Here is a 20086-nt window from a genome sequence, read left to right as displayed (position 1 = left end):
CTTGGGAGGAACTCCTGATTTATCAGCAGATACTATTCAGCAATAACAAGGACAGCAGTTGCTGCAGACCAAGTCAGACTCTTTTCAACAGCTTCACAGACAGGAGGAACTAGATTGTATTTCAGAGAATCATAGAATAGCTTGGGTTACAAGTAACTTTAAAGATCACTTAGTTCCAATCCCTCTGACATGAACAGGGACACCTCCTGCTAGACCAGGTTGCTCAAAAGCCCCATCCAACCTGGCCTTGAACACTTCCATGGATGGGCCATCCACAGCCTCTCTGGGAAACCTGTGCCAGTGGCACACTACCAGCCTAGTGAAGAATTTTTTCATAATGCCCACCCTAAATCTACTCTTTTCCAGTTAAAACTATTACCACTTATCCTTGTGTTACAGGTAAGAAGTCCTCCCCATCTCTCCTGTAGGCCCCCTTCAGATACTAGAAGGCACCTATAAGTCCTCTGTGGACCCTTCTCTTCTCCAGGCTGAACAGCCCCAGCTCTCTCAGTCTGTCTTCATAGAAGAGGTGCTCCAGCCCTCTGATCATCTTCGTTTCCTTCGTGTGTTGAGGGCTCCAGACTTGGATGCAGTACTCCAGGTGGGATCTCAAGAGAGTAAAGTAGGAAGGGAGAATGAGCTGCCCTGACCTGCTGGCTTTGCTTCTTTTAATACAGCTTAGGATGTGGTTGGCTTTCTGGGCTCCAAGCACACCCTGGAAGCTCATGTTGAACTCCTGAACTCCTCATCAACCAACTAAGCCCCCAAGTCCTTTTCCTCAGGGCTGTTCTCAATCCACTCTCTGCCCAGCTTGCAAATATGCTTGGGGTTGCTTCAACCCATGTGCAAGACTTTTCACATGGCCTCACTGAACTTCAAGACTGGCACAAGCCCATTTTTCAGGCCTTTCCAGACCCCTTTTGGATAACCTCCCTTCTCTCCAGTGCATTGAATACACCACACAGCTTGGTGACATCAACAAATTTAATGAGGGCACAATCAATTCCAGCTGTCCATGTTGCCACAGCACTGGTCCCAGTATCAACCTTTGAGGAATGATCCTGATCCTTGCGGAACATAAATAATTTATCAAATAACTGAGCATTTTTTTGTGTACTTTCTTTGTCAAACTGGACACTTATAAAAAAAAAAAAAGAGAGAAAGAAGAAAAAAGAAAAAACAAGAAAGAAAAAAAGAAAAATAAAAAGGAAAAAAGAAAGGGGAAAAAAGAAAAAAAGAAAGAAGAAAAGAGAAAAAAAAAGGAGAAAAAAGAGAAAATGGGAAAAGAGAAAAAAGAAAAAAAAAAAAAGAAAAAGGAAACATTTGTTGTTTATTAAAGCTCATTAGCAGTCACTAATGAGTTAGTGACTTGCCATCATGAAATACTTCTTTGGGCCAAGACCTTGCACCACTGCCTGTTTACAGAACATTCAGTTGTTTGCGGGATTTATAACTGGGAGTACTCTTGTGGTATGAGGCATCATTCAGACTGCATGACACAAGAAGCTCCTGTCACAATATTTGCCAGAGACAAGGCTGAACACTTCGTTTTGCCCCTTCTGATTGGTCTGTATGAGGTATGGCTGCATGTTCCTCTTGGAAGTACAAAGGGTAAAGTATCAAGCAGCTTCACTGTGTTGTTCAAATATTTTCAAGCCCACTGGGAAGGCCTTGCTATAATTATCTGACTCAACACAGTTTTCTGTGGCAGAGATGTCCCTGTCTGGACTGTTGCCCAAGTTCCCCTTCTGGTCAGAAAAAAAAAAAAAAAAAAAAAAAAGCATTACTAGTGCATTCTACTTATCTAAGCCTGTTATTGACTTTTAAATTAAATGGGCTGTGTCCTGGAATGCCTATGTCTTTCCATGGGCAAAGTCAGCAGAGAGTGACTCTGCTGGCCCTCCTCCATATTCACCTCCTAGGCTGCCTCCCTGTTATCACAGGGGGAGCTTATCAAGCACGCTCACAGGTCCCTTTGGGTGGGCACTAAAGTTGGGCAAGATGAATCCCAGTGCATCTGGCTGTTTGTTCCTGTGTTTTCAGTAGCATTTGCAAACTGTGTTCTCTGCTTTTCACATGTGCTTTGGTTTCTTTTTGCCCAGGCCTGATATTTAGATAAATGATTTTGGAAAACGAATGCATCCTCTCCTGGACACTGAAAAAACCTTGCAAGAGAATGAAAGACAGGACTATCCTTAGGATTGCTGAAAAGTAGACTCCATAAAGCATTACAAACACAATAAGCAGTTATTAGCAGTTTCCGGCTCCTTGGTTTTTGTTCGTTTTTCTTTCCATTCCCTTCTCTTTACTTGATTATTTTGTTAGGGTTTTACCCACTTAAATTATTCATAGTGCTCTATGAGATGGAGTTAAAAAGGGAAGGGAGTTAGGACTGCAAAGCTTTCACTCTGATGTTATCAAACCAAGATTCCACCTCCCAGATTCAACTTTGTCTGTGAAAAGTTTAAGATGTTTCTATTAAAAACTGAAAGAGAATAAATACAGAATAATAAAGAGAATAAATAAAGAGAATAATACCTGATTCTTCTGTAATGGATTTGACTCTAGACTGCAGAGGAGGTCTGTACCAGTATCCCTGCTTTGCCTTTGCTGTGCAGACAGAGGGAAGGCTCTGGTCACCCAGTGACCGAGTCAAGAACTGAAGTTGTGAATCCTGAATATTAGTCCAATATGTAATCTACTGCTTGTGGAAATGCCACAACAGTTTAAATGTCAATGAAATTTTAAATGAAATGAGATCTGTTATTATTTTACTTAGGGATAACACAGAAGAATTTGAATTCTTTGAAGGCTCTGTGGATTTCTTGCTAAAATTTTTGTCTATCCAAGCAGCACTTCTTTCTTTGCAGGAGACAGACATGAAATAAAAATTTCCTCAACTGCTCTGACACTCACTGGATGCCTCACAGCACAAACAAAGAGGTTCACTCTCAATGCAGAAATCTGCTGTGTGGGCACCCAGGGAATATTTCTAAGGGGTAAAATAGGTATTTCAGAAAATCAATAAGCTTTAGGGTAGGGAGTAACCATGGCAAGACGATGTGTTTGCAAAAGCCCAGCCTCCACAATTTCTGCCAGCAGGCTCAAGTGGGAGAAAATTGATTGTCATTCACATCTCATCTCATTAGCTAAGCTCATGCTTTTTTTGAGAGACACTTCTCAGAGACAGGTAGCTTGGGAAATAATGATGCTGTACAGAGTGCTGGTCAATCAGCAACACATTATATGCATGTTTATGCCTTTGGATGTCAGATGGAATCATTCAAATGACCTGATACTTATTTGGCTCATTTGCTAATGGTATCAATTTATGGCATTAGTCCAATGTCAGTTAGTTGAGAAAGAAGCTCAAGTGCAGACCTGAAATTAAGCACTCAGGTGGAAATAATACAAGATAAGGGATTCATTCTTACCTGATGAAAGTGTGTGCTAAAATTCATGGTATGTCATTAATCCACTAGACATCTATCTGTCACAGTTACTCTGGTGCATGACTGGTCATCTCCTGGTGCCTGTGCTGCCACAGGGTGAGCCAGGTGATAGAACTGAAAGCATATATATATATTTCTTTATTTATATATATATTTATGTATGTATATGGTGGGGTAGGCTCTGCTGTGATTTAAGTGCAGTGTTGAGGCACGTAAACTGTCTGGGCTTGCAGACATGGAGCCAGAACACTGCTCTATGTGGAGAGAGTTGCTGGGGGTTAGTGGTGCATTTGCCATGAGCTGCTGTCATGTAAAGGGGATTTATCCTCTTTCTGGAGGGAAGAGACACGGCTGCCCTGGAGGGTGGGAGGCAACTGCTGGGTAATAAAACCTGTGGGGAACTGGACACACTCTCCTCAGGTCAGAGCAGACCTGCTAAGTATGTTAGCAGTACCAAAGACAGTAAGAAGCTTTTGACAAAAATAATGACATGCTTGTTAGAATTAGAATTGTGCTTAATCAAACAGCAGCAAAACCGTTTTTACAGGGAAAAATTCAATATCAATACTCAAAAAAATGATGCAGCCTGCAGCTGAGTTTGCCAAACGCCTATCCCTTTTTCAAAAACCAGATGGAGCAGAAACCAGAGTACTTCCTTACTACTGCTCAAATATGTTAATCAAGAAATGGTAGCTGTGAACAAAGAATTTCAAGTCCTTTGTTCAAAACAGGCTGTGGGTGTTGTCCTAAGGAGATGAAATTAGCTGTTTCTCCCTGCAATGTTCTTAAAAAAAATTTAATGATGCCTCAAGTTAAAATATTGAAGGCTGTTCTAGTTTGGAAAGAAAAGTGTTTATGCCTCTGGGGGTCCTGAAGAAAAATTGCTTGGATGGGCTTTATGTTACTCCACAGTAACTTGGGCTGATGTGATTATAGTGACACTGCAGACCACTAAGAAATACGACCCACCACAAGTATACTGACTTTAGAATAACTTCTGCCAACTTTTTCACATGCTTTTTTCCCCCAATTTTTTACCTCCTAAGTCCCCAGGTTTCACTGTAAACACCTGGAAGCCCTTGACTGCAGCTTCAGAGTCCACACAGGAATCTAGGTCAGGATAATCTGAGTTTATAAGGAAATTCAACATCTTTAAGGCCTCCTTTTAAGTCACTTCATTAGCAATTCATACTGCTGCATCCAAATGACAGCCAAACCTATGGTTACCAGACCAAACACAAGTGTTGGAGAGGTTATTCCCTTCCACAGTAGTAAGATAATACTTACATAAACAGTGCTGCAAGAGGACAGAGTGATCATTCCTGCCTTCCCAATTCTGAAACAGTGGTGCTTGCTTAACTATTGATTTCTGTTGCAGTCTTTAGAAGATGTCTTTATTCAAAGTAACCAATTATGGGCATTTGTAAAATTATTTTTTTCAGGTTAGTTACATGTACAACTACTCACCAGGAGGTTTCTGTTCTTCTTCCACTGCCTTTGAGTTGTAACATCCTCACAGCATAAGCAATGGGTTCATTAATACAATGTAGCCATGCAAATATCTTTGTTAAGGGACGTATTTTGTAGGGCTTTAAAACCAGTCACTCTCATAATTCTCCTCTTTTAGTGATGAGTAATCAGTCACCTAAAATGTCTATTTATAGCCCTGGGACTTCATCCTTATCCAAATTCTTAAAACCTCTCCTATCCTCTTGTGAAAAAGTTCAGCCTACACATTTGTAGGTTATTGATAGTTCAGTCTAAATGGTAATAGTAAGTTAGAATAATTTATATAATCCCTTAGTGAATGTTTGTTATTAATACCTTTGGCAGTGCCAATAGCATATTATCACAATTCCTTTATAACAATACCCAATGTCCAGGCACTCCCCTAAAGTGGCTGCTAAAGCTCAAAACCCCCCTTACCACCCTCTCACCTGCTTTCCTTCAGCTGTTAGCTGGCTTTCATGTTGCAATCCCTCTGCTATGGCCATCCAGCCACTCCCTTCAGAGAGGTGTTCTTGCAGAACTCCTGGGTCAGACTTACAGTTTCTGCACTTCTTTTATGGAAATCATTTGGATGACCTCCTTTTGCTACCTGTTTTTGGACATGTTATCCCACTTTTCATTTTCCATATCACACCTGTTGGGTTTTGGTGGTTGGTTTTTGTTTGTGTGTTTGTTTTTATTTGCTTGTTATAATAAAAACAACAACAACAACAACAACTATTATTGTTTTAGATAGAATAATTACAATTATATATTATATAATACATAATAATTATAATAGATAATATATTATAATTACATATAACTACTATTATATTAATAACTATTTAATAATACTATTAATAATAGCCAGTTATATTAATAATAAACTATTACTATATAATAATTTTATACATAGTAATTACAGTTATATATTATATACTATATGATACATAATAATTATAATTATATATATTATCATTACATATGCTATTATTGTTGTTGTTGTTATTATTTATTATTATTTATTATTATTATGATTATGATGATGATGATGATGTTTGGTCTAGTTTTGGGTTTGGTTTTTTCCCCCTCAGTTTCTTCCACTAAAACTTGGTTGGTTTGAAGACTGTGGTGTCCTGACTGTGTAACTGGGATCTATGTTTCTCAGGACTGGCATCTTCCGTGTTGTCTCTCATAGGCTACGAATTTGTTACTGTACAAGGTAAAATAAAGGTTTTGGTGAGCAGCTGAAGGTGCACTGGGGAGATGTTGGCAACCTACCAATGTTTCTTGCTCAGAAATCAATATTTTAAAATTCTATTTAGTTCCTTTTGTAATCAATGGGAGTAGATAAATAAGTATTTTTCTTCTGGGCCCAGGGTCAAGAAGATGAAAATCATTAAAATCTTGCAGTGTTTCTTGCAGAAAAAATGTTGCTGGAGGGTGAAATTTTCCAGACTACCAAAGGACTGTAGGAAAATTATAAATTGAAAGTTTTGACCTGCTGAAGCCCCTCACATGAATATAAATTTTATATTTTTTTCTTCTGACAAACCTCCCTGCTGTAATTCCTTTGCTTACAATGACTGACCTCCAGCAGACCTGTGACATGAATAATAACACAGCTGACATTGGTGCCCACAGGTGCATCATCTACTTAGAGATGATGTTTCAGTTTGAATTTCTAGCAGGTCAACAGAAGTCCATGAAAACAGAATAAATTATCTGAGCTGTTAGATCCAGATGTTAAAGCTCTCAGTGGAGGATTTAGCTGCATGTATTTTGGTGATGTTAATGGGAATCACACATTTGCTTCCCCTCATGTCTTTGACATTGTATTCCCCTATGGTTAGAGCTAAGCAGATCTTTTTTTTTCATGGCCTTTTGCAAGCCCTCTGAGATGTTTCCTGCCACAAGCATCCCTCTTGCCCACCTCTGTCTGCTCTCCCCATTCCTTATGCATCTCCTAAGCCCTCTGACAGCTTTATGACCTCTGCCATTAGCACACCACAGCTCCACATAGCAGCTTCAATTGCAAGTGGAATCCTGCAGTGCTACCCATGGCACACATAATAAAGATACTAACGTCAGCATGTAGTATGTGAGTAAAAACACTTACATGAGAGGCAGAGTTTCCTGCTCTTTAACAGAATCTCTCTCTCTGATTAGGCAAGTTCTTCATAGGTGTGTTTTCTCCCAGGTCATTCTCTTTTCCCAGATGCTTCTGTTTCACGTCTGTTTTAATGTTCTTTCTTCTCTCTGTACTCATCACCTGCCAGTAACACTTTCATTCACTTGTTATTCTAATATATTTTTTCTTTATTTTCTATACATTTCCCTAACACCTCCATTATCATCATGATGATTTCTTCAGTTCTGTCAGTCAAAATATCCTCCCTCCACCCCTGGTCTTCATTAAGGCTCAGGCCTAAATAAAAATAGGTAGGCAGATACACATCATGCCTTTAAAAACCTTATTCAATTGACTTAAGAAAATCTGGTGACCTTCCCTTGCTGTAACCCTTGGTGGCACATTTTGGGGAACTGGAGCTTAGATCCATTGTCTTCCTGTTGCTCTTCAAGCAGGGTTTTATTCTTTTTTTGACTGAACACAAAAGCTACAATGATGACAGCTTGCAATGCAAACTAAGACTGAGAAGCAAGTTTTGAGTTAGGATTTAATGATTACTCTGTGTTTTAAGGAGTCATGAGGCAGTCCCAAAATCCCTGGTTAGTCAAACCAAACATGAGGTCAAAAAAACCCAAAAACCAGACTGAGACATGGGATGCTCTCAGTATGAGCCACAAAAAGTGGTCAACATAAACTTCATCCTCTTATGTGAAGATGGGCCTTGGCAAAGAGTTTGTTTGTCAAATAATTGTTTTAAAACATGGTTTTCAATGCATTCCAATTGTTTTAGTGGTTGTTATACGTTTGTCACATTGGTTATGTTTTGGGTATCCTAGAGAAGGGAGTAGGAACATTATGATGGACAGAGGTTGAAGACTGAGCTGGATGGAGATATGAAATGCACTGGAATCCTATCTTTTCCCATCCTCATGGTAAATCTTATTTATGTTCTGGACTGAATAATTTTCTAAAGTGTATAAACCTTTATTAATTCATCTCCCAGCATATTTAGGAACTAACTACCTGGGGAATAAAAGGCTGCACCTGAATTTTTTACAGTTATTGTTTTGAATTTTCTTGAAATGCAATCCCTACTAAAATACCTTACTGTTTAAAGCTTATATTTTTCTCTTTTGTCCATGGAAATTCCTTTGCCAAACTTTGTTACGCTTCTGAATGGCAGGAGAGATTTAATCTAGAGTCATGGCAAAAGCCACAGTACAGATGCTGAATTTTTAAGCAACAAATCTGACTAAGAAACCAAAAAAAAACAACCCAGAAGGGCTGAATGGCTTAAGAAATTAGTAATGGATTTGCACATCTCAATCAGTGGCTTGAAAACCAGTGGTTAATAACAAGGGAAGTTCCACCTTCAGTCAGTGACTAAATACATGCAGTCTCTTCTCTAGGGCTGTTGTTATGAGACATCACATAGTGAAGACACCTGGGCACTAATGCCTTCAAGAATCCATGAATTTTTAACATTTCTTCATTGAATCCACTGTGTAAATCCCATCTGTGACTTTTTCTGCTCTTACCTCACTACATCGTAGCTCATCTAATTTAAGGAAGCTGAAGTACCCTGTGACAGCAACTCTCTGAGCTGTAAGAAGTAGCATCAGTGGGACTGCATGGCCATGGAGAGAGTTACAGACATCCATGGACTTCCCTGGGGCCAGAGTCAGGCTCCGAATGAACCACATCACCAAGAGAGAAACAGCATCATGGGCCATCCCACAAGGTTGTACACAGATTGGTCAGATAATGGACCAAATTTCAAACACCCAAATTTCTCTCCAAGTTCAGTGTTTACAAAGCACTGTGAGTACCATTTGTGCTAAGTAGTGTAAATACATACCTGTCACAGGTGGGGATGTTGTTAAGTGATCAAACAGAAAAGCTGGAGATGTTAATGGAGCTGGCAAAATAATTTAAGATTTCATTTTTTTTTTCCTGCTAGAAAATACAACCTTACCAAAACTCAATCGGCCTAAAGACACATGTGCTTTCCAATATAAATGTCCTCAGAATGTAAGAAGTGGCCAAGCTACTTGCCATAAAGATCTGGACCATTTTTTATGGAGATGAAGAAGGGAGCTTGTATTGTTCAGTGTTCATGTGAATATAATGCTCTACCCATCTGTTGGCAAATGACTGGAGTTTGCATTTTTTTCAGAGAAAAATTTGTAATGGTTCATTTTTTAAAAAAGGGTATTGAAAAAACACCAGGGTAATAATAATTTCCTTTTTTTCAATAAATAAATATCTGCATAAATACTTTTTTATTACCCAGAGCTCAGTTGCTAGATTGTTTCTTTAAAGCTTAGAAGCTCTGAAAGATTTCTACTGGAAATAAGATCCCCCTCAGTTGATGCTTGGTAAGCCAAACCATGCAATCCTTCTTAACTCTCATACACTTTAATAGTAGTTATACAAGAAGAGAATTGTGGAAAGGGGTATGTAATGAAGATGTTTCAAGTTGGCTCAGTTGCTTGTTCTGAGCTGCTATGTACTCTTTCTAGTGGTTTTCAGAATAGTATGTGTTATTCTGTGGAAAGAGAACTCAGCCCATTTGGACTGAGCTCCCAAGGGACTGGTCTGCCTTAGTCAGCTAATTATGTGAGAAGGTCTCCAAATAAAGGAAGACCAGATATATATATTTGCATTGGACCATTTGAATACATGAGGGACTTTCTTTTGATTGCAAAAGGCTCTGGAAGATGCCTCTGCTTTGAAAATCAGCCTAGTACAGTTCATCAGTCAGCTTTTCAAGGTTTGATTGTATTTCAGAGAAGCAAGAAAATGAACAAAGGTCCTTGAAGACAAACAAACAAACAAACAAACAAACAAATAAACAAGAAAACAAACTCAAATTAATAACAAAATTATCCTCCAAAGCAAGGAATTTGGATTTCTGTCTTATCTCACTGTGGTGCCTTTTGCTCTATTGTGCCAGAAACAGCAACTTTTTGCGGGTTTACTTTTTGGATATTTGCACTTATACTTTGCAAGGTTTAAAATCTTTACTTTTTTCTTTCCCAAATATACCCATTACCCAAATATGAAACATTTGCCCCCCCCTAAATGCCACCTAGGGCAATTATCCTAAGCTTGCCTTGATGTGTGATGTTTCACTTGCAAGGAGACTAATCTAAGCCTGCCAGATTCTATATCTAGAAGCATTTATAGGTGTCAAATCTAATGGAAGTCAAGTGATTGATTTTCTAGGTAGCAGATGCAGCATCCTCCAGAAACTAATTTAATATCAGATCTGTGGCAAATCCATAGAAATAATGTTGCTTAGATGTTCATTTTACATCCCAGTTTTTCTTTGGTTTGTTTAAACAAAATGAGCCAAGAGAGGGTAATAAGGTTGTAGAAGCAGATGTGAGAGGAGAATTTATCACAACAGGTGTAACACTATTCAGAAGGATCTGGAATGGATTGGACATTCAGAGAATATCATCTATTTTGAGGATTTTGTGTCTTTCCCACCCCACCCCCAAGTTGAAAACTTATTGCCTGAAAGCTTTCCTGAAAGCTTTTTTGGCTGTTTTTCTCATGCATACCAGATGCTGCACACAATTGTATTGCCAGTAGATTGTGGATTCAGTGCTCTTGTAACTCCTGAAGAGATCACTAGTAAAAATAACTTGTTATTTGTCTTGTCATGTGGCTGCTCTCATTTTTTAGATTTATTAATATATCCAACATAGCAAATCATCTGCCAGGTTGCAGATGCATTTAAGACATGATATGGTCGGAATTGTCTCTTGTTCGTGCCAGTATGTGTGTGATACACTATAAATAATCAGCCCAGACCACAGAGTTTGGGTTCTGCATGAGAAATGGGTCCTAAAGTATCTTGTTCCTTTCAAACACAAAATCATTCTGCCTATGACCCTGTATCACAGTAAAGCACCATTTATATTATCACTGTATGACAAGAAGACAATTTAAAGGTCAGTTCTAAGTCATTTAAATTCTTCATTCTCTTGAATTTTTGCATGCACATTAATAACTTGTAGAGAAAGGCTAGCAAGCCAAAAAATGAGTCATTTGAAATAGAAGTTGGTCCAACACAATCCTGATCTTTTGAAAAATTTAATTAAGTATTTGTGAATGTTTCCTATTCTCCTGGGATTTTTTAATGGTTTAAAATATAAGACATTAATAATTTTCTGGTTTGCTCATAGTTAACTCTACACATTTGGGGCAGTGCCAATAGAATGACATTCAAAAAGAGTGAAGCTCTCTATGTAAAAAGCTCACCCAATAATACAATGTCATACATATGTGCTGGAAGACATTTTAAGAAGGTTTGTAGAAAACTGTCTTCCATGTGATTTCAATAGTCCAAAGGGCTGTGCTGTGTTATCAAACCTAAACTGCACTTAGACAGTACTAATCTGAGTGTGATTGGTACAAAAAAAAAAAAAAAAAGCCACAAGCTTAATTTTACTATTGCTCTGATCTTCAGAATAAAATAAAATTTTAATTACATTTACATATATTCATCTCCACATTCTAAAGCCGTATCTTCCATACATGTGTGTGACTTTTGCTTATATATTAAAGTCATCTTCATAATTATTTCATTGTATATTGAGCAATTAAGAACTGTTGCTAAGGGACATTCTTGCAGCTGGCAACACTCAATATATTTCCATTCTCCAAAAAGATAATTTTCCCATCAGTCAGACCTAGTGGAAAAATCCAGATTCTGCCATCCATGCATAAATATACTGCTCCCACTCCATGCAGCTTGGTCTTGCCAGCAAACTTGCTGAGGGTGCACTCACTCCCACCATCCACGTTGCTGACAAAGATGCTAAACAGCACTGGTTCCAGTACCAACCCCTGAGGAATGGCCCTCATCACTGGTCTCCACTTGAACACCAAGCCATTGACCACTACTCTTTGAGGGTGACCAACCAGACAATTTCTTGTCTACTGAGTGGTCCATCTATCAAGTCCCTCTTTCTACAACTTAGTGACAAGGATGTTGTGCTGTACAATGTCAAATGTTTGGCATAAGTCCACCTTATCAACCAATGAAGAGACCAAAGTCTGCTCTCCTGAATCCAGAGAAGTGAGTTTGCTCTGTGCCCTGCTCATTGACCTGAGGATCTTGAACTTCACCATCTGATGGTCACTGCAGCCAAGGCTACCCATCAGCTTCATGCTCTCCACCAGCCCCTCCTTGTTGAGAACAATGGTGGATATACTTGAAACCTTGAAGAAATATGAGCCTGGATTTTGAAATTTGTATTTGCTATCTGTATTTTATCCTATTTTAGAGGATCACTTTAGGAATTTGACTGGCATTCAGTGTGCAGAAACAAACTGCATGTTCTTTTTCTTCCATCAAATTTTGTTTTTATCCTTCAGACAGTTGCTTTTTCTTTTTTTTTTTTTTTTTTTTTTCTCTTTTAATAATAATTACAGGATGGAACAAGCATAAGAAATAATGATCTGAAAATGCAGGAAATTGAGGGCAATTTTATGAAAAGCAGCTGGAATTCTGGATCTAATGCTGGCAATAATTTGCTCAATTTTGCACTTAACCTGTCGGTTTCCTGAAGCATTTTATTTTCCTTAGAGAAAAAGAAAAGACCTCATGAAGTTATTACTAAACTGTCAGCATGAGGGAGTTTTGAAGAAGTTTCCTGATTAAAGTGCATCTGAAGAAATCATGCACTCAGTCAGTTAATAATAATGCTGCTGCTATGAATGGAAGTTACTGAAGCTGGCTGGTCGTGATGCAGTGTGGAAACCACTGAGTCAAGAAATAACATATAAAAAAGAACTAAAAGATCACCTTGCATTATGCCTTCATTACAGATTTCACTATATCTTATGGCTATTTTTACTATATTTTATGGCTATATTTTACTATATCTTATCTCTGAAAACAGAGAGGCAGCCAATGTGAAATATTAATCCTGGGGGCTTGGATGACATCTAGGAAGTCTTAATGTGGATCTGAAATTTTAAAAATTGGTGTGGCTGTTGGCCCAGCTGTCTTTAAAGGCTTACAGGCTAGTTAGTCTGGATTGGGTTCTGATTTTTTAATCATATAAGACAAGGATAACTACTATAGCTAAGTTAAATAGTATTTTTTTCTCATGTAGTTATATATAATATACAATCCCTCAACTATATTCTAATATTTACAAAGCTCTTAGAGGCCTTACCCAACATTTTTAGGGCTGAAAATGATCGTTCATTAGTGGTGGTGGGGAAGACACCTCCACTCTGCATCAGTTAAATTTTGGGATTTTTTGGTATCCCCATAAATTGCAGAAAAAAAGTAGCTGATTCGAAGCTGATTGTTCTATACCACATCCTGACTCTGCCAGAGAGAACAAGAGTGCAGTGGGAATTCTCTACTTATATTTAAAAAGTAAAAAATATTTCTTATATAGAATATTGATGCTTAAATTGTTCATAGAACACATGAATATATTGAAAAGCCCTCACAAGAACAGAGAAGAAATACAAAGTTTATGGAATATTATTCAGCCACTGCAGAACACAAAAGCAAAGAACCATCATTAAACATGTGCTTCACTAGTCTGAGTCTGGCCTTGGTTTCAGTTCCTGTTCCTATTATAAATGACAGAAAACTTATAAATAGCAGCCAAGTTACTTCTGGTTGGACCTGGGAAGTTATTTGTCTCTCTAGGGATGACTTAACAGTTCTGGGGACAATCAGGCTGTACTGGCTCTGGCTGGGGAGGATTTAACTTTCTTCAAGGTGCTGTAAAAGGCCACAGGAAAATCAGAAATCAGCTCATGTCTAGTAACCTGTGGCTAAGAGACCTTAAAGGACTTTAAAATAATCTGGGACCTTAAAATAAGCAAGGATCAAGGCATAGCAGCTCTGTTGTGTGGGAAGGCAGAGGTGGAGGGGGCCATCCCCATAGGAGAGATTTGGGCTCATCTCCCTGCTATGAGGAGCTGCCTGCTCTGACAGACCTGATGTGGACAGGACTGGGAAGGGTATGTTTGTAACTCGGGGTGCTGGATGCTGCCAACCAAATCTCTCTTGGGCATGAAGAAACAACCCCACCCTTCCACCATGTCATAGAATCGTAGAGTGTTGAAAGATAACAAGTCCTAAATAACCTGACATGCCACATCTGTATTTAGCACAGACTCATCTCAGCTGTTGTGGAGGTCTTCCTTCTTAAAAGCAAGAAGTTTCCTCTAACCTTTCCACTGCACATAGGAGCCATGCCACAACATGAAGCCTGTACTGTTGACATGGGTCTCACAGCTGAGCCTCTGATCTGTGTCAATGACCCAAATGTTACTCCCTAACTGATAGGGTTCTGGCCCAGAGCCCCCTTGGTAACACCAAGGCTGGCACTGGCTGATTGCTGCTTCACTTCCTCCTGGGAGAAGAGAGGTGCTTGCAGAGTGGTCACAGTGGTCTGGCTGGAGGGACAGCCAAGCCCAAGGTGCATGCTCCTGGGCACCAGACCTATGCTGCAACACTTTAGCTGGTACTTGGCTGCCACGATGATGTGAGCATATGGCCTCACAAGCCTTCCCAGGAGTAGCTGTGGTCATCTGGACCGCTGCTTTCTCTGCCTGCTGGATTTATAGGAGTTGTGCAAACCCACAGGATAGTGTTTTCCATCAGACTTGTTTGCCTTGATTTTGCAGTGTGCAGTGATGCTCCACACGGTTTAGATATGTGAAAAACATCCTTCTCACAAAATAACCCAAAACAGTTTTGCAGGAAATCATCTGGCTCCCTATAGAATACTTTAGCCTACTATTGTATACATGCTTCAAAATATCAGACAATTTCAGTGTGTTATCTTAACAAACCAAAACAAGGTGGAACCATTTAAAGTCACTTGTGAAGTCACTAGCATCATTTTAAGCCCTAATGCACTAGTAGTAACAGAATGACTCAGTTTCTGTCATTTAGTCCTATCTCAGTCAGACTCCACGTGACAATGGATATATGACAATAAAGATAAACAGAAAATCAACCAGGCCTTCAAGGCCTGTCCTCTCATGTTAGGGACCTGAGAATGTCCCCAGCCAATCCCACTCTGACAGACAAGCACTTGCCAGGGAAACTGCTTGCCCAGCTGAGCCCTCCTGAATGTACACAGCACCATCTTTTTTACCTCAAGAAGGACAAAAATCCTTGTTTGCTTTTCTTTTTCTGCCACCCCACTCCCTTCTGCCCCTTCATGTCTTCATTACAGATATGTTCCTGCCTTGAAGGCACCATCACACTCAGTTGCAGGGCAGGAGCTGGGCCAGTAGTGATAAATTCACAGTTGTGACATTTTCCTGCCAGGTCTCCTAAGGGCACAGCTTTGCTGGAGGCAATGAGATTGTTATGATTAGCTACCTCAGCTGTGGAACTGACACAAAATGCCCTCAGGCAATGATTTGTTGTGAGAGTGATAAAAGAAGGTCAAGGAAATTTATAATCTACCATGCCATGCAATGCCACATGACTCTGCACATATGGTTTACTTCCTCCTTCAGAGCATGCTTAAATGCAGGCATGTGAAGTCACAGACTTCTGAAATCAGAGTTGTTAAATCGTAGTAGTTGATTAGTATTGAACAAAGGGACAAGGAAGAGAGGCTTTCCCTGGCAAGAGTCCAGGCACTACCTGCCAGGTAGAGAACTGCTATTGGAAGCATGAAGTGATGTTATGTCCATTCCAGTGAAGGGATTTTGGCTAAGTCACACAACCTCATAGCTGGGACCAGCTCAGAGTGTACCAATAAAGAGTTACTATAGCTTAGACTCGATGTGTGGCTTTACATCCACTCTGCAACAGGCTTTTTAGGACCACACAGAAGCCCAGGGTTAGGTTCCTAACCTTGTCACAAAGTTGCCCTAGCTTCCCAATCAGCCTGCAGACTTACGATGTAACATATAACATTTTGCAGCCTGTCTCTATTAGTCATTGACCATTAACTTAGAAGAGACAAGGTGGTTGTAACTTCCAGATAAACAGGGATGCCACTCTGGAAAAGCAAAGGCTAGATGGAGTGATCTACAGAAAAGACTGAGAGGTTTGGATCATTGTGGAGGTATGGAAAAGAAGCTGGAGCTTTGGAAGGGGCTACACAGCTTACCTGGGACAGTGGATTTCCCAGCTAACTTCTGTACTGGAGGTCAGTCTTGCACACTTTGTAACAGCAGCTGTGTTTGATACTCCTCACCGAAATAGTCCTGAAAGATGTCACTCCCTTGTCACTGTTACAAAGCCTGTATACAAATTTTACACAGATGCACAGGAACAATCTTTATGGACATAACTTCTACTAACTTTAGGTGACTGGTGTACCAGGTGGGGAATGAGAGCAACAAAATCTTATGACCAGTCCTGTCAGTTTTACCTCTCCATTCATTAGTGATTATGGCAAGATAGAAATATCTCATAGCTATAGGGCAGTTGAACAGAAACCTGTTGCCTGTCAGTGCTGCAAATATTCAGAACCCTATGGATGTACATCATAATTCTTACTTCAATAAATAATTTATCACTGATTTGGATGAGGGGATAGAGTGTAGCCTCAGTAAATTTGCAGATAACACTGAGTTGGGTGGAAGTGTTGATCTTCCTGAAGGTAGGGAGGCTCTGCAGAGGGACCTGGACAGGCTCGGTCCATGGGCCAAGGCCAACAGCATGAGCTTCAATAAGGCCAAATGTTGGGTGTTGCATTTTGGTCACAACAACCACCATCAGCATTACAGGTTTGGAGAGGAGTGGCTGGAGAGCTGCCAAGTGGAGAGGGACCTGAAGGTGTTGATGGACAGTTGGCTGAATGTGAGGAGCAGTATGCCCAGGTGGCCAAGAGAGAGGGACAACTCCATCCTGGCCTGTATCAGAAACAGTGTCCCCAGCAGGACCAGGGAGGTGATCCTGCCCCTAAACTCTGCCGTAGTGAGGCTGCATCTTGAGTACTGTGTGCAGGTCTGGGCACTGCAGTATAGGAAGGACATTGAGGTGCTGGAGAGGGTGCAGAGGAGGGCAACCAAGCTGATTAGGGATCTGGAGAACAGGACTTATGAGGAGAGGCTGAGGGGGCTGGGGCTGTTCAGTTTGGAGAAGAGGAGGCTGAGGGGAGACCTCATTGCTCTCTACAACTGAAAGGAGGTTGTAGTGAGACAGATGCTGGCCTCTTCTCTCTGGTGACCAGTGACAGGACAAGAGGAAATGGGATAAAGCTCCACCAGGGTAGGCTCAGGTTAGACATTAGAAAAAACTTCTTCACGGAAAGAGTGGTGAGGCATTGGAACAGGTTGCCCAGGTAGGTGGTGGGGGCTCCATCCTTGGAGGTGTTCAGAAGATGGGTAGATGAAGAGCTGCAGTGGATGGTTTAGTGGTTAGGGATTGTAGGGTGGACAGTTAGACTTGATCTTAGAGGTCTTTTCCAACCTTGATGATTCTATGATTCTGTTACTTCATCTGTCTATTTTCCTCAGTGTCACTATTTCTTTTAGTACATGCTAGCTGAGATATGCTTGGAAGGGAACAGTCTTGTGACTGGCCTCAGTTGAGAAATACTGAGTTGAAGGAGGTGTGCCTGGTACTGTCTTTTATCAAGCAGAGAAAAGAAGGGTGAGTTTGAAGTGGAGGTGGCAGGGTAGAGGCAGAAGCAGAACACTTAAATTCTTTGAGTAATCTATAGCTCCCATCTCTCACCCAGGCAAGGAAATAGATGGGAGAAGGCAAGTCAGACAGTGAGGCAGAAACAGCTGGACTGAAGCCACAAGGAACCCCAAAATTCCAAGTATAACATGGCTTTCTTAATAGCAAGTATCTGTGAAACCTGCTGGTGCAACATGGACTCCATCTGTAGTGTTAGCAGGGCCAGAGACCAGGACGGGGGCAAACTGATGCTGGAAGAAGCTCTTCAGAGTCTGGCAGACATCTAGGCAATAGATACAGGAGTCCTTTGGGATTAACTTGCCATGCCTGTTTCAATCCAGTTCAAAACACATCTGTTGTAGTCTACATTCTGATTTTTAACACTGATAAAGGAGAAAATTAAAGTTGGATGGAGGATTTGCCATGGTATTCCTTAAAGCCATGTTCTCTTTGTATAAGGCTGAGGAAGTGGGGGTTGTTCAGCCTAGAGAAGAGGAGGCTCTGAGATGACCTTATAGAGACTTTCCAATACCTGAAGTGGGTCTACAAGAAAGTTGGGGTAGAGCTTTTTGCATGGGTGTGTAGCAAGAGGACAAGTGTTAACGATTTAAAACTTGAAGAGGGGAGATTTAGATTACACATTAGGAAAAAATTATTTCCTGTGGGGATGATGAGATGCTGGAACAGGATGCCCAGGAAATTTGTGGCTGCTCCCTCTCTGGGAATGTTGAAGGTCAGATTGGGTGGAGCCTTGAGCAACCTGATATAGTGAGAGGTGTCCCTGCCCATGCAGGAGGGTTGGAATTGGATAATCTTTAAGGTAGCTTCCAACGCAAACCATTCTATGATTCTATGCATGTAGCTATATTAAGGTACTTTTTATGATAATGTATCTAGCATAGTTTTTGTAAGAACTTTTTTCTGCAAGGTGCTAAATACTCTCTTCTTCCTTTAGTCACTGCAATTCAGGATCCCATACTGTTGCAGGAGCAGGCTCTGTTTCCCAAGTATAGGCAACATTTGACAAGGACCAGTTTGAGTTTGATTTACCCAGATTAATATCAATGCTGGGAAGAGAAACTGATATAAAAAGCAATTAGGACGAGTTAAGAGAACTGGAATTATCTTTGCTTCTGTATTACTTCTGATTTACACCTTAGCCATTTCATTTGTGAATGATTAATTAAGGTCCAAGTGATTAGATTGGGCAAATATGCTGAGTCAAAACATAATAGCGGTGCAGGAAGAAATGAAAGGGAAAAGCATATATAGTAAATGTGCAACGTATTGTGCAATAAGATTATTTCTGCTAGGTCAAGGTAATACATTTTTACTAGATTGCACTAAGGGCGTATGGGTAAAATGACGACTGCAAAATAAATCTTACAAACCTCTGCACTCAGCCTGATACAGACACTCAGAATAACACAGAAATAGGTATTTTTATGACTCCAAACACACTTTCTAGACCTGAAGCAACTAAAGTGAAATCTGTTGACAGAAGATAGACTTTCAGGGATTTACACCTTAAGATATGAAGTGGTGGTTTAGGTCTTCAAACTGGGAGCAAGACAAAAATATTGAGCTCCTCCCCACTGAGAGATCCCCCAACTCCCACTTGCCTATCAGTGTCCCTGTGCTTCTTGTACTCTCATGGATTCTGTTGATTAGCTCCTCAAAAGACTGACCAGTCTTCTCTCAGTCCCAGTGATAGGGAGAATGTCTCCACAGCATATTTTCCATGATTTTCATCCCCATCTGGCTACGCATAACTTGAACTCAAAGTTTACTGATAACACAGGACACATTTTACACATCCCAGTTTAAGGGCAACTTTATAGGCAACACAGGTGAGAAGATCTGGGCTTGCTAACTTCTCTTTGACTGACAACCCTGGGAAGGAAAGTGGATGTGGGGAAGGGAGGGGAAATAAATCCTATATTGCTTTTCTGGAGACTGAATTAGAAGGAAGCAACCTAAGAAGATGGTAACTGTCATTAATCCTTGTGAGCAGGTGCTTGGGTCTTTCTTGGAGGAACATCCTCAAATCATTAACTTCTTACCAGGTCATGGGAGGTACATTGGGCAGACAGCTCCCATGGCCAAACGTAAGTTATTATTTCTGGTATAAAAAAATAACTGGAGCCTTGGTAAATTTGGTATATTAATGAGGGGCTGCTTTCTTTTAAAACAAAACTCTCAGGCAGAGTTAAAGATGTTGGATGGCTTTGACTGAATGGATTGTAAGAGGTTTTCAGTAGGAATAATGAAGCCACTGGGTGTTTGAGGAAAAGGATGTAAAAATGAGTAACCTAAGTTGTGGCCATGGAAAGCAAAATTATTCATTCCATTTTATTTATTTTAATAAAA

This window comes from Calypte anna, chromosome 1 (assembly GCF_003957555.1).
Source record: "Calypte anna isolate BGI_N300 chromosome 1, bCalAnn1_v1.p, whole genome shotgun sequence".
NCBI lineage: Eukaryota > Metazoa > Chordata > Aves > Apodiformes > Trochilidae > Calypte > Calypte anna.
This window is presented reverse-complemented; position numbering follows the sequence as displayed.